Source organism: Choloepus didactylus, chromosome 25 (assembly GCF_015220235.1).
Source record: "Choloepus didactylus isolate mChoDid1 chromosome 25, mChoDid1.pri, whole genome shotgun sequence".
Taxonomy (NCBI): Eukaryota; Metazoa; Chordata; class Mammalia; order Pilosa; family Megalonychidae; genus Choloepus; species Choloepus didactylus.
In genome coordinates, this window is record NC_051331.1 from 9,958,628 (window position 1) to 9,973,358 (window position 14,731).

Sequence of the window (14,731 nt, forward strand, 5' to 3'; positions counted from 1 at the left end):
TTTTTTTAAAAGTAGAAATAACTACTTGTGTGGGGTTTTGTTTGTTTACAAATAATCAGACTATAATATTTAAACATGCAAAATAATCCACAGTAATGTTGCACTTTTTTACTCAAGATAAACACTTTAAGTTGTTCCATGGGTACACTCATTAGACGTGACATATGCACAAATTATTGCATTGAGAAGCCTGAAGCTATGTTGCAGACCATAGCTGCAGCTGTTATTTGCAGTCAGGAAGAATGTTACCTGTCATGAGGGTATAAAATAATTCAGTAGTGAATGTTCTGCACCATCCATGTGCAATTATACTTTTAAATTCCACTACACTACAAGAAGGTAAATGGACATTCCAGAATATAGATGTGATCATACAGTCTTAAACTAATTATTATTAAGCCAATGATTGCTGAAAATCAGTGATGCATTTGTTATAGATTATAACTGATTGTTTACAGAATGTTTTAGGTGGCATCATCTAAATCTAGATGGTGAATAAAGTATTCCAGATAAATTTAGATAGCAGTAAAGAATTACATGCCTTCTGTGGACATTTTATAAGTGCATTTTATATTACAATAAAGATTTTTCTCTTTGAAAAAAAAAAAAATCATCTGGTGGTCATTTTTTTTTTTTCAAAACTCTCCAGGGCAATTAAAAGACACACCTCAGTCCACATTCATTTAACTATGATTCTCAACAGAATATTTCATCATAATCCTGTCTACCAAAATCTTCTCTAGGCACTTTCTTTAGGGATGACTGTAAACAACATATTCTGAATTAAATTTGCTAATGCTATATATACACTAATGGTATACATTTATCCAAGGGAAAAGCATAATTGTCCTCACATCCAACAAGTTGATGCATGAATTCCAGGATACCTATCCAGAAGACCTGTGTTCTTACAAACAATTCTTGTATCCAATAGTTTACCTCTATGGCTTATTTTCTTTAACCATATCTATTTTTAAGAAATCTCCTTAAGGTTTTTGAGAACAAACATAGTAAGAATGAAATTTCAACAATGTTGAAAAAGCTAGAGGTATGTGTTCCTAGTAATTGGAAATATAGAAAACCCTGAGAAACAGGCCAGCAGGGAATGTCTATACTTCAGCTTTCACCAGGAACATTGTATAATCTAGAAGATGCCACTGAAACTGTTGGATCCTCAAATATACAGAATTTCTGCAATCCAAGTAGTAGGAAGCCCTTTGCATAAGCACTGGTTAAATAGGCACTGCATCTGCCAATTCACCATCCACTGGAATAAATAAGAAAAACCAGAAAGAAGGAGAAATGGCTGCTAGCATCCAGTACAGTCTGCACAACTGACATCATATCAAGTAGACTTGATGATGTATGCCAAATTTATTTATCCTTTGAGTATAATTTAGGACAGAGAGTGACTGTATTTCTTTCAAAATTCCCTTTTACTTTTCTGTGTTTTCTTTCTAATGTATGTAGCAAGTACATAGGTTCTGAAGAAAAGGTGTTTTGTAGAGCATGTCATGAGTGATGGAGACTGTTATAACTCTTCCATATACTCCTTGATCTTTGCTTCAATTACTTGTAGCAGCTCCTATTTTTTTCTCAGAAGAAAAATCTTGCAGGATTTTTGTAATATAATTTTTTTCTCATTGAAAATTTTTTAATTTTTTATTCATTTTATTGAGATATATTCACATACCATGCAGTCATACAAAACAAATCATAAATTCAGTTGTTCACAGTACCATTACATAGTTGTACATTCATCACCAAAATCAATCCCTGACACCTTCATTACCACACATACAATAATAACAAGAATAATAATTAAAGTGAAAAAGAGCAATTAAAGTAAAAAAGAACACTGGGTACCTTTGTCTGTTTGTTTGTTTCCTTCCCCTATTTTTCTACTCATCCATCCATAAACTAGACAAAGGGGAGTGTGGTCCTTATGGCTTTCCCAATCCCATTGTCACCCCTCATAAGCTACATTTTTATACAATTGTCTTCAAGATTCTTGGGTTCTGGATTGTGGTTTGATAGTTTCAGGTATCTACCACCAGCTACCCTAATTCATTAGAACCTAAAAAGGGTTGTCTATATTGTGCATAAGAGTGCCCACCAGAGTGACCTCTTGGCTCCTTTTGGAATCTCTCTGCCACTGAAGTTTATTTCATTTCCATTCACATCCCCTTTTGGTCAAGAAGATGTTCTCTGTCCCATGATGCCAGGTCTACATTCCTCCCCCGGAGTCATATTCCATGTTGCCAGGGAGATTCACTCCCCTGGGTGTCTAATCCCACATAGGGGAGAGGGCAGTGATTTCACCTGCCAAGTTGGCTCAGCCAAAGAGAGAGGGCCACATCTAAGCAACAAAGAGGCATTCAGGAGGAGGCTCTTAGGCACAATTATAGGGAGGCCTAGCCTCTCCTTTGCAGCAACAGTCTTCCCAAGTGAAAATCCTGTGGTAGAGGGCTCAGCCCATCAAACCACCGGTCTCCTATATCTGTGGGCATTTTAGCAACCATCGCGGTGGGGCAGGCCAATACACCTGCATTCTCCACCGGCTCCTCAAGGGGGCTCTGCATATTTTTTTCCTTGGTTTTTCTTTTTTTTAACTTTTTTTCTAAATCAACTGTATGAAAAATAAAAAAAATTAAAATATTAAAAAAACATACAATAAAAGAACATTTCAAAGAGACCATAACAAGGGAGTAAGAAAAAGACAACTAACCTATGATAACTACTTTACTTCCAACATGTTCCTACTCTACCCAAAAAAGTGACCTAATATAGCAACATTTCTGTGAACTTATTCCTACTATACCCATCAGAAATTAACAGACCATAGTCATTCCTTGGCATTCCAAGAATGTTAAATTTACCCACGATAGCTTATCTCTTCTTACTGGATTATCTTCCCCCCTTTCTTAATTCCTCTCTATTGCTAGTTCCCCTACATTCTATGTTACAAACCTTTTGTTTTACATTTTTCAAAGTTCACAATAGTGGTAGCATATAATATTTCTCTTTTTGTGCCTGGCTTATTTCACTCAGCATTATGTCTTCAAGGTTCATCCATGTCATATGTTTCACAACATCATTCCAGAACTGTTGCTATATTAATATAATTTTAATCTTCTCCAGAATCATTAAATTGTGCAGTAACAGTAATGATTCAATCTGAAATGAGGGGATAGATTTGTTCTCATGGACATCTAAATTTTATTCTTGAAGGATCTATACATGGATGCAGGAAAAAAAATCATCAAATTGCTATTTGTGAAAGAAATGCAGTGGGTTTTGTTTTACAGGAAAATCTCAAAGAGAGTTATTTAAGAATAGATTTCAGGAAAGAAACATGATTTTTGTGAGGTTTGAGCACCAGGCTTCAGAGGGAAATACTATTGTTTTTCCTGGAGAAATGGGGACTCAATTGTTCATTACAAACTATCAATGTTATGTTATATAGAAGGAGGAGAAGACTCAGTTCAAGTGAGCTCTTTTCCCTTCAATCCTATTATATTGTGTAAATTTAAATAATTATTTACTAAGATCTTTCCATTCAAACATTTTGAAAAATGTATTCTTCTGTTAAAAGATTATTTGTTGAGTATGGGAAGAACAAAGAACCTTAGGAACAGGGAATACCATATAGAAAGGAGTAACACAGTGATCACCTCTTATACCATAGTCATGTAGCCAGTGTCAATTTGTGTTTATGTCAAACATGGGGGCACTCATGTCAACAGCTGAGTTTCCAAGAGGAGCAAATGATGGCATAACAGTATGAAGAGAAGGTTCATTAAATCATCTCCACCTGGTCTTCCCCAGTGTCCGGCGCCGCCCCGCTCGACCCCTGTTCCCCGGCCGGCGAGGGGAGAAACAAGGGATGAGAGAGAGAGAGAGATGCAGACCACGCAAACTGACCTGGCTGGAAGTCACGACTCGAGCCACACGGCGGTTGCGAGAGCAAGTCTTTTACTGAAGCTAGATAAGCATTCTCTGTTACAGGTTTCCACGCGGGGCAGAGTGCCTCGCGGGAGAGCAGCCTCGATGTGGCCGTCAGGTACGGCTCCTAGTGGGCTGTCTCCCCGAGGTTCGCTTGGGCAAACTCTTAAGTACTCTACTCATAACCAATGATCTAGCGCCGCGCATATGCACTCAATTGGCAGATAGGAATAGTGAGTGTGCACGTCATAAGCGGAAGCAGGATATGGGCGCCATCTTGGCTCATTCGATGGGTGGGGGGACTTTGGAGCAGGTTTACAGCGCATGCGCTATGCCCGTCCCGGGAGACGGCTCTCCACATCTCCCCCTTTATTATTTATATCGACCCAGTGTCCCCAGTGATGAGTGTGCTCCCGTGAACCCAGATGGCTCACAATTTGTTCCGGTGCTTTGGGGAGTCTGGACTAGGTCTCAGCCATTTAGCGGCGGAGCCTCTAGCACCGACCAGAATGCTCACCTCATATGGAGACAGGAGAGTCCGTGAGCTGGAAACAACATGACTCTCCCTGCAGTGCTTTGCCTTGCAACTGGGGGACAAAGGCGGGGGCAGGGATAGCATTAACCAGAGTCGGAGGCGTCACTAGGCGTCCCTATGCATTGGCTAGAGTCAAGTCTGGCCACAACTATGACTCTGCCTTAGGGACCTACCTGAGACAAAAATTATGACTGCTGGCGTCGCCCGTTATACCCGGGACACAGCTGCGCGCTTAGCTACAAACCTCGCTCCCGAGTGCCCCGCCCGAGGCGGCCAGGATGGGGTATGGCCATCAGAATGGTCGCTGTTGGGGGTATCAAAGGTGGAGGACATAGCCATCATAGTGGTAACACGGTACTGCCGCGCTTGAAACAGGCGTTCTAGCAAAGATTTAACAATGACTAATCCCACCAATGGTCCCACCATCAAGAGAATCCAATTAGTCAAATTGGGCCTAGAGAACCAAGAGGTGACTTGGTCCCACAGATTTTTTACAGTCTCGCCCAGTGTGGAAAGGTCGAAACTAACAGGCTTCAATTTCCTAATGTTCTCAAGTCCCTGAAGGTCGGATTTCACTTGGTCGGAGAGATTGGTGAAGTTGGGGAGATAAGTGTCCTTGAGCCACTCGGCGACATCTTGCTGCTCCTCTGTCAAGTTCACCCTAACCGGGGTGACACAAAGCCTCCCGAATAACCATCGGGTATCACACGTCTGCTGGAGAACTCTCCAGAGTCCATCTATTTCTAGTCCAAGTTCATCTATCTCCGCTAGGAGTTTCTGAATGGCCTGGAAATTTAAGTTCAGCATCTGATTGTGGCGGCGTAGCACGTCTCGGGTAAGGTATGCCTCTTGGACGCCTAGACTTAGAGAAGGGGATATTGTTAAGTGAAACAACTTGAGAAACAGGGCCAACCCAGTCGGTTGCCTTGACGGGGAGCCAGACATAACTTGGGCGATACACTAGGATAGCGGGGCGGCGAGGCATCCGGGTCTTTGGAACGGTTGCAGACTGTAGGAGCAAACCCCGGAAGGAAAAGGCACCTTTGAGTCTCATTTTTACTCAAGATCCCTTCACAAGACTGGCGGCTCTTCCCTGTAACGTTAAGAAATTCAAGCAAGACTCCCTTACTTAACTCGCCATTACCAGTTTCACAAGTAGCATTCGCCGCAACTGTGGTGTTGACAACCTTGACAGAGAGGTTAGCAAAAGAGAGGATCAGTGTGTCATTGGTGAGGGGGAAGGACTCGTTGAAGCTTGTGGAGGAAATATTTCTGTCAGAAGGCAGGTGGTGGAGACCTAGAGACAGGGTACGAGTGAAAAACACAGGAGAGGCGGGAGACCCAGCAGAGAATGGGGCCAGGGTCGGGGGATGATGCCACAGGCCCCAAAGACCACTCTCCTGCGCTACCACAGTTCCACTAAAAAAAGAAAAAGGCAGATTAGAAGGATTGCTATAGGAGAGCAAAGAACAGAGTTACCGATCCTCTTTTTGGGCAACCGCGGGGTGGTCAGTCCTACTATTATCGTCTTGTCGGTCGTCGCCATCATCAGCAGGGTCGGAGGCTTGGTCTAATGGTTCAGGTTGTATATTCGTTGGCGTTTCTGACAGCTGTTCCTTGGCTTCTTCAGGTGATGTCACGGTTCTCACCAGTCTTTCCGGAACCCACACTGGTTGACGTCCTGGTTCCTGGGGAAAAACACAAACAGAGCCTCTGGCCCAGCTGAGCACCGGGTCAGGGCCTTTGTGGCAACGGCCACACGGCCTGGTTACTGCACCTGGTTCGCCAAAACCGTTGAGTGGCAGGGGCTGACGTCTATTGGGACAATCTCTCTTAAAGTGCCCTGATTGGCCACAGCCATAGCACCCGTTAGACTTTGCCCCTAAGGTTCTCGGGCCTTTTGTAGCCACCTGTAGGGAGCTAGCTAGCATGGCAGCTAGACCTGCATTAGTTAAAGGGCTGCCAGTATCTCTACAGAGCCTGACCCACTCTGTCAAATTTTTTGCTCTGTTTTGTGCCAGGATAACATTGCACTCCTTGTTGCACTGCTCAAAAATCATTTGCTTAACCACAGTCTCTGCTACTCCTGGATCTGAGAAGATTCTCTCAGCTGCGGTTTGCATCCTGGCTACAAAATCCGCAAATGGTTCTGTGGGGCCTTGGTGTATATTGCTGAGTGAGGCCTGAGCCTCTCCCTTACCTGTTAGCTTTTTCCAGGCACCCACAAAACAGCGGAAGATCTGGGCGTAGACCTCTTGTGGGAAACCCGTTTGGTTCTGGGCATGGGCGCCTCTCCCCAACAGCATGTCAGCATTCCACCCGCCACGTCTCCCCGCCGCATTCCTTGCGGCCTGCTCTTCAGCTAGCTCCTCAAACCATGCTTTCCAATCTATGAATCGGCCTGACGGCAAGCAAGCACGGGCTAGCTGAAAAATATCTGCGGGTGTATGATTTAGAGCAGAGAGGTTCTCGATCATGTTCAAGGTATAAGGGGCATTGGGGCCATACTGATGGACGGCCTGCCTCAATTCCCTCAATAGTTTGTAATCATATGATTCGTGCTGATTGCCACCTTGGGGATTGATAATAACCGGGTACATTTCTGAGACTGGCTGCGGCTCAAGTGGCTGGTAGCCACCCAGCACGCCAAAAGGTCTAAATGTTGTGAAAGGGTTCCATCTCCAGAAATGTCTCCCACCACTACTTAATGGCAAAGGGTCCTGAGGGCCTGTGTACTCGGGCGGGGGGTACGGCAAAGGTTGCCCCTCCCCTGACCGGCCCATCGGGGTTTCCGGGTCTGGCAGCAAAGGATAATTACATTTACTGGGCATGGCCACTAGAGGGAGCTCTCGGCGAGGTCCTTTGGTGGGACCGCCCAAGGCGTCAGTTGGGAGCTGGGGTGTCCCTGGGGGTGCAGCGGTAGACATTGGCGGGGCGGAAGGCCGCACGGGTGTGGCGGGAGGCTCCTCCCACTCAAGTAGCGGGGATGCTTCCGCCTCCTCGCCAGTATCGCTATCTGACTCTGAGTCAGAGTCACTGGACTCCGGCGGTTTGCCCTTATAGGAGCCGTCCGCTGACGAAACTGACTGGGTTTCTTGGAGCGCGCACCGTGCTTCTTGCAAGGCAGAGGACGGGCTTAGGCCGGCAGCCGATTCTAGTTCAAGGACCGCACGGACGGTCCTCCCATATGGGTACTAGAATCGGGTCCATACACACGCCCGTCTGGCGCGCTCGGTCTATGTCGCGACCGAGCTTCATCCAAGAGGGTAGGCTAAGGCTGCCGGTGCAGGCAAACCAAGGGGCAAAAGTATCAACATCATCAAGAAAACGCTGAAGGGAGCTTTTCCTGACCGAGATACCCCGTTGTTTCAAAAGGTTCTTTAAGGGAGCTAAGAGAGGTGAACTTCCGGACTGCCCCATGATTGCAGTCGGCACTATACTTCAGTCACTCGGAGAGCTCTTCCGAGTCCCCCCGGGGTCACCTGAAAACCCACGGGCCCTAACTATCATGTAATAAGACGCACTCACCTTCTCGCGTTGATCAGGCGCGGGAAGTCCGCCGTAAGCTCGATGCGCAGCGCTGCTCTCCTCACAGAGGGACCGTCGAGAGCGAGGCAGGAGGAGGAGCGTTCCCCGTACGGGCCACCACTTGTCCGGCGCCGCCCCGCTCGACCCCTGTTCCCCGGCCGGCGAGGGGGAAGAAACAAGGGATGAGAGAGAGAGAGAGATGCAGACCACGCAAACTGACCTGGCTGGAAGTCACGACTCGAGCCACACGGCGGTTGCGAGAGCAAGTCTTTTACTGAAGCTAGATAAGCATTCTCTGTTACAGGTTTCCACGCGGGGCAGAGTGCCTCGCGGGAGAGCAGCCTCGATGTGGCCGTCAGGTACGGCTCCTAGTGGGCTGTCTCCCCGAGGTTCGCTTGGGCAAACTCTTAAGTACTCTACTCATAACCAATGATCTAGCGCCGCGCATATGCACTCAATTGGCAGATAGGAATAGTGAGTGTGCACGTCATAAGCGGAAGCAGGATATGGGCGCCATCTTGGCTCATTCGATGGGCGGGGGGACTTTGGAGCAGGTTTACAGCGCATGCGCTATGCCCGTCCCGGGAGACGGCTCTCCACACCCCAGTGTCATTTCTATTTCTGTTCATTTCCTTATCACCCTTCTCAGATGAATTGGAAGTATCTCATAGCTCCAAATATGTCATCCAAGCTGTAATTACATATCTGTTTCAATTCCTTGAGTTTCCAGAATGGAGATATTTGTATTTGTCTATTATCCAAGAAACAAACAAAGCCACTGGGATAAAGAAATCACTTGAGTGAGCCAGTGAAGTTCTGCTTTGCTGTGGGAAAGAAATGTTCTTGTACAGAATGGTTGTACTGTAATTGCTGCATCATAGAACAAGTGTGAGATATGGGGGAAGTCCATGGATATTAATTGGTCTACTAATTTCTGTTTCTGGAGGGGCCATTGATTTCTGTTGCAACCAATGTTCTCTAAGTTCCACTGCGTGGAAATTTTTAATTTTCATCAATGTATTTTTTCTACTCTAGAGGTTCTATTTGTTTCATTTTTGAAATACATTTTTGCCATTATACATTTACAAGAGCCTATTTAATGTACTCAGACTTATTAAAAGGGGTTGTTTCATGATCTGTGTTTGAATACTTTCAATATTTAAAACTCTTACTGGCTTATTTCCACTGTCATATTTTCTTCTGTCTCTTAGTCATGATACTTTATTTTCTTATCATCTATGGTGATAATTTTTTATTGTGTTTTGTGTTATTTGTGGGCCTATTTTTGTGAGAATTCTTAGAAGCCATGGTGGAAGGGGGAGGGTGTCCTGGGTTGCTAATGTTGCCATTATGCAAAATACCAGAAGTGGATTGGCTTTTATAAAGAAGATTTATTAACTTACAAATTTACAGTTCTAAGGCCATAAAAGTGTCCAGACTAAGGCTTCAACCAGATGATATCTTCATTGAAGGATAGTGGGTGGCTTCCAGAAAACCTCTGTTAGCTGCAAAGGCATGTGGCTGTCATTTGTTGATCCCAGGTTGTGTTCCAGCTTCTCTCTCAGCTACTCTGCACTCTTGGTTCTTTGTGCCAGGGCATTTCTCTCTAATCACCTGGGGGTCCTGTCTTAGAATATCCTGGGGCAAACTCTGGGTTTCATCTCTTAGCTAAAAGTCCTTCTGTCTGCATCTCCTAGCATTAGCATTAGCAAGCATCTGAGTCTGTGTGGTTTTTTTAATGGACTCCAATATCTAATCAAGCCCTACCCTGAAAGGATGAGGCCACACCTCCATGGAAACATTCAATCAGGAAGTCACACCTTATCAAAAATATTAATCTGCCCCCACAAGATTACATTAAAGAATATAGCTTTTCCTGGGGGAGATATTGTACACAAAATGGCACAGAGGGATTACATTTCACTTTATTTTGTCATAAGGAAGTCAGTACCATTTAAATTAAGCTTTCTACCTAGAGTTTTTGAGAACACATATGTGCTGTGACTTCAGACTGCATTCTGGCTTATCATTCAGAGGGTTTTTCCCACCATGTATCACCAGGTTAAGGTGACGCTTCTATCTTGATAGCTATTATTGATTAGTATATTTATACATCATGAATCTTTAGAATGCAGCTGTATCTCTAAGGATACTGTTTTTTTAATCAGGAAACTCTTACCAGAGTTACCACTTAGAAAGAATTTTGGGCTTAATCTTCATGTGAAATCTACTTCACAAATATAGAAGCTCAAGTTCTTCTGTATTGGCAGACTGCCAAAACTGAATCTGGCATTTGAACTCCTTTACCCAAGAGGGTCCCTGTTATTTTTCACTTTGTGGATAAATTAATTCATTACTTTCATGCCAGATCAGAGTTGAATTTAAAATAAGATTTTAAATAAAGAAAATGTTTTTCCAGCATTTTATGTAGTCAACTTTTCACTAGGTGGCTGACAGATACTCCCAATGTATTCTGGTACATTGAGTGTTCAGGATCATTCTCTGATTTGGGGAGGTTGGGCACTCACCAGTGACTAAAACCATATCTGTGTTGATGAGGGTAAGTCTGGATTCCTCAGCCCGTGCTAACCTTCATCTCTGTCACTGAGGCCACTCTGAGTTAGAGGCTATTGGACAAGGATAGAGGTAATTGGGCATGACTGGTTGCCACTCACAGAATGGTACATCTCTGTGATTACTGTGAACTTCTGCTGAAGTTTCTCAGACAATGAGCATTGCAAGTAGACTAAATATACTAAACATCAGATTTAATAGTCAGAAGGAAAAATCATCAAACTAAAAAGAAGGGCTATTGAAGTCATTCAGTCTGAAGAGCAGATAGGAATAAAATGAAAAAAATTGTGCAGAGTACAAGGGATGTGTTGGGGCAAGAAGGAGAGTACAAAATATGCATTGTGGGAATGCCAGAAGGAGAAGGAAAGTTAAAGAGGCAGAAAGATCATTTGAAGAAATAATGGCTGAAAACATTTAAAATATGATGGAGGGCCTGAATATGCAAATCAAAGAAGGTCATGAAATTCCAAACAGAGTAAAAGCATCCCAAAGCACAATCAACCTGTGGAAGGCTACAGATAAAGAGAGACCCCTGAAAGTGATGAGGGAGAAACAACTTGTCATGTACAAAGAGTGTCAAGAAGACTAAATGCCTGTTTCTCATCAGAATGATGGAAGTGAGAGAGAGTGTGTGAAGATAAATTTAAGTTAGTGTAAAAGAAAAATTGCCAGCCCAGAGCTCTATATCAGGCAAAGTCCTTCAAAAATGTGGGTGAAGTGATCCCTGGGTAGATTGCAAATTAGAGATCTCCATCACCCACTATTCCTGTAAAACAGCTAGAGGACAGAGGCTGTCTGAAACAACTCTCTGGGGCTCTGGAGGCCAGGGGAGCACTGTACAGCATCCAGGGATGAGTGGGATTAAGAGTCTGAGAAACTACAGTAAAGAATTTGAGTTATTCACTGTGTGGTGGCTCCAGTGCCTGTACCTAACTGTCAAGGTAAGCCTTCTTGTAATATGGCCTCTCACTGTAGCTGGAGAAAGATGTGGAAGTCCTCTCCCCTAAGAACCTGGGGCAGGATGTTGGGTAATGGCCAAGTACTGATCACAGGTTGGAGTGACAGATTAAATCACTGGTTTCTGACTCAAAATTGCTCTTTTTGCTCACTCAGCCAGGGACCACTGTGGCCATGGTTTCAAGCCCATCCCTGATAGGGGTGAAGGTAGTGGAGACTTAAAGAAAGAGTGCCTCCACAAGACTGTGAAACTGGCTGCTGAGAAGCACCATCTGCTTGACTGGCAAGGAAATGCTGCTTTGGGAAGCCATCAAAAAGGATCATAGATCTCTCCTGACCTTATCTCAGGGTTCCTTGGAACTGGTTTGCACCACCTTTGTGGTTCCCTTGCATTGTTGAGGCTGGGAAATATGTATTTGGGAATGTCATTTCTGGGGTGACCTTCCTGCTAGATTTTGACTTCCAGGTAAAGGAGCTAGAGCCATGGAAAAGGAGTTAAAAAGAGTATTTGGATAACTGGATATCCATATTCAAAAGAATGAAGGAGGACCCCTAACTCACACCCTATATAAAAAGTAATTCAGAATTGATCCAAGTCCTCAATATAAGAGCCAGGACTAAAAACTCCTAGAAAAAAGTATAGGGAAACATCTTCAAGGTCTAGTGAAAAGAGGTAGTTCCCTAGACCTTCAATTCAAAGTACAAATAATGAAAGAAAAAATAGGTAAAGGAGACCTTCTCAAAATAGAATACTTCTATGCTTCAAAAGGACTTTGTCAAAATGGTGAAAAGGCAGCTGACTTGATTGGAGAAAATATTTGGAAATGACATATGTGATAAGGGTTTTATATCCGGCATACAAAAAGAAATCCTACAGCTCAACAGTAAAAAGATGAACAACCCAATTAAAAATGGTCAGAAGTCATGAAAAGATCTTTTCCCAAAGAGGAAATAAAATGGCTAAAATGCACATGGAAAGATGCTCAGGTTCACTAGCTACTAGTGAAATGCAAATCAAAATCACGATGAGCTATCTTCTCAAAAATACTGGAATTGGTGATATTAAACAAACAGGAAGCTACAGGATGTGGAGAAATATGAAAACTTATTCCCTGCTGGTAGGAATGTATAATGGTATAACCACTGTGGAAGATGTTTTGATGGTTCCTCAGGAAGCTAGGTATAGGTTTGACTTACAACCCCACAATCCTCTTTCTTAGTATATATCCTGAAGATATGAAAGCAGGGACTCAAACAGACATTTTTACATTGATGCTCATAGCAGCATTATTCACAATTGTTGAAAGATGGAATCAACCAAATTTTCCATCAACAAATGAATGGAGAAACAAAGTGTGGTATATACATAAGATGGAATATTATTCAATGATAAGAAGGAATGAAGCATGTGAAAACATGGATGAAACTTGAGTACATTTTGTTAAGTGAAGTAAGTCAGACATGAAAGACCAATATTGTATGATCTTGCTAGCATGAGTTAGTTATAATATGTAAACTCATAGTCATAAAATGTAGAATACATGTTACCAGGGGATAGACTGAGGCTAGAGAATGGTGAGATGTTGAAAGATGTTTAACTAAGTTGATATTAAATATTTGGAAAATGATAGAGGTGATGGTAGCACATTATGAGTATAATTATTAGGGTTGAATTTTGGGTGAACATGGTTTAAAGGGGTAGTTTAGAGTCATGTATTTTACCAGAAGGAAAGCTAGAGATTAGGTCATGGTAATGTGTAACACAGTGAATATTGTGGCGGACAATGACTGTGATTTACCTGACAAATATAAAAAAAGTTGACTTATGAACTAGAAAAAATGTAGAACACTATTATAAGAGTTAATAATGAGAGGGTATTAAGGAGAAAATAGATCTGCAAACTATGGACTAAAATTAAGAGCAATATCTTAATATTCTCTCATCAACAGTGACAAATGTACATCAACATTATGGATCAATAATGGGGGGCAATGGTATATGGGATATTTTGGGTTTTCTTTTCTATTTTTATTTTGTGTTATTATTATAATGAAAATATTCTAAAATTGTGATGATTGCACAGCTATAGGTGGTACACTTTGGATCAATTTCATGGTGTGTTTATATATCTCAATAAAATTGCATTTATAGAAACCTGAAGGGAGAAATAGATGTCACTACAATAATAGTTGTAGACTTCAATGCACCATTCTCATCAATACATAAAGCATATAGACAGTGTATCAATAAGGACACTGAGAACTTGTGTAATATGAGAAAGGAATTAGACCTAATAAATATATGCAGAACATTACATCCCAATTCAGAAAGCTATATATTCTTCTCAAGTGCCATTGGGACATTCCCCAGAATATGCTACATGTTGAGTTAGAAAACAAGTGTCAATTTAAAAATATTCAAATTATACAAAGTACTTTCACTGACTGTAATGGAATGAAGCTGGAAAGCCATAATAGATGGGGAACTGGGAAATTCACAAATATGTGGACATTAAACAACACCCTGGTAAACAATATGTGGGTCAAAGAAGACTGCAAGGGAAATAAGGAAATACTTGACAAATGAACATGAGAACACAGCATATCAAAACTTATAGGATACAGTAAAGCAATGCTGAGAAGGAAATTTATAGCCATAATTTCTTACATTAAAACAGAAGAAAGAACTAAAATCAAAGATCTAATTGCACACCTGGGGGGGCTAGAAAAAGTAGAGAAACTTAATTTGAAAGCAAATAGTAGGAAAGAAATAACAACGAATAGAGCAGAAATAAATGAAAATGAGAATTAAGTAAACAATAGAGAAAATTAAAACAAAAATTTGGCTCTTGGAGAGGATCAACAAAATTGACAAAACCTTAGCTAGACTGACAAAAAACAAAAAGAGATGATGCAAATAAGTAAATAAGAAATGAAAGGGGAGACATTACTGTTAATCACACAGACAGAAAAAGAGTCATAAGAAGATTCTATGAACAAGTTTATGCCAACAAATTAGACAACATAGATGAAAAGAAGAAATTGCTATAAACACATGAGTCACTGTTCTGGTTTGCTACTGCTGCTGTTATACAATATACCAGAAACGGATTGGCTTATATAAAGGGGGCTTATTTGCTTACAAAGTTATAGTCCTAAGGCCAAAAGTGTCCAAACAAGGCATCAACAGAA

The 14,731-nt window shown here is 42.2% G+C and overlaps 1 protein-coding gene across 3 annotated transcripts in view; it reads right to left on the reverse strand.

Moving 5' to 3' along the window:
• LOC119520537 (zinc finger protein 596-like) overlaps nt 1-14,731 on the reverse strand; it is an 803,197-nt gene that overhangs the window by 434,830 nt on the left and 353,636 nt on the right. The gene's annotated exons all lie outside the window — the stretch shown is intronic.